This window comes from Calidris pugnax, unplaced genomic scaffold (genome assembly GCF_001431845.1).
Source record: "Calidris pugnax isolate Ruff unplaced genomic scaffold, ASM143184v1 scaffold74, whole genome shotgun sequence".
NCBI classification, from domain to species: Eukaryota; Metazoa; Chordata; class Aves; order Charadriiformes; family Scolopacidae; genus Calidris; species Calidris pugnax.
In genome coordinates this window covers 1,696,131-1,697,172 of record NW_015090790.1, presented here as the reverse complement: position 1 = coordinate 1,697,172, position 1,042 = coordinate 1,696,131, and the positions used below count along the sequence as shown (strand labels likewise).

Below are 1,042 nucleotides of genomic sequence, written 5' to 3'. Positions count from 1 at the left end.
TGAGGAAGGGGGGGGGGGGGGTAAAACACAGCAAATCTCAAACTCAGGAAATCATACTAATGTTTCCAGGCTGTCACAGCCGCTTTTAACAATTACCAGATCAGTCAAGAGAATCATCGAGGTGAATAAATTGACAGAGAGGAATATCATAAAAAAAAAAGAAAGCGATCCGTCCTCTCTCGCTTGTCCCAGTCAGGAAATCCTCATCCTGCCCCAGAGTTCTCAGTATTTATTGCGACTTAAAAAAAATATATCAGCAGCCTGCAGCTTCGATTCGCGTCTCCCTCCCTCCGGCTTGGCTGCAGGAATCGGGGATTCCTGTTAAATCCACTCCATTTTCCATTTCATTTCTAACATGGAGGAAAGCCTGGAAGGTTTTTAATGGAGTTTTTCCTTTCTTTCTCCAGCTTGCTGTGTGTCAGGAAATCATGGGTTTCCTGCTGAATTCCATATTAGGATCAGTGGGCTTGCGAGGGCTGCAAACAATGGGAGCTCTGTGTGTATTTGTACTTTGGAGGAACTCTGCCAGGACGTGGAGAAAGAAAAACACTAGAGGTCTCTCTGCAAACCGAAGTTTTTAGGCTTCCTGCTCCATCCAGCTCCGGCCTGGCGGCACCGAGAGCAGCGAGGAGGATTATTTTGGAGAGGCTGCCAGAGACGCGGGTGTCAGACCTCCGTGGCCAGGCAGGGTACCAGCTTTCCCCGTGTCTCAGGGTGGTTTTTTTTTTGGTTATTATTTTTTTTTGGTTATTTCCAGATCTCCTCTGATCTCGGGACAGCTATTTTCTTTATTAGGGAGGGGAAGGAGGGAGGTGGAGAGGCAGACAAGAGGTAGAGTGGGTAGGTAGAGTTTAAAGCCAGCTTTCTCTGTGTGTCCAGCTTTTAAAGAACTTGGTCAGAAACAATAAATAATTAATTTTTCAATTCAGGCACTCAGAAAGTATCTCTCTTTCCCCCCATTCACCCAAAAGAAAGAAAAAGAGGGATTTTTTTTTCCCCTCCAGTGTAAATATGTAAACATTACAGAATCACAGAATCTTCT

General features: G+C 45.2%; 1 protein-coding gene across 3 annotated transcripts in view; it reads right to left on the bottom strand.

Moving 5' to 3' along the window:
• RHOJ (ras homolog family member J) overlaps positions 1–450 on the bottom strand; it is a 63,199-nt gene extending 62,749 nt beyond the window's left edge. For 2 of the 3 annotated variants that reach the window (XR_001414594.1, XM_014966602.1), the window contains exon 1: positions 1–450. This exon is cut by the window's left edge and continues 308 nt beyond it. The gene's annotated coding sequence lies outside the window, so the exon portion shown is untranslated. The other variant, XM_014966603.1, reaches the window with a different exon arrangement.
• Positions 451–1,042: the final 592 nt, after the last annotated feature.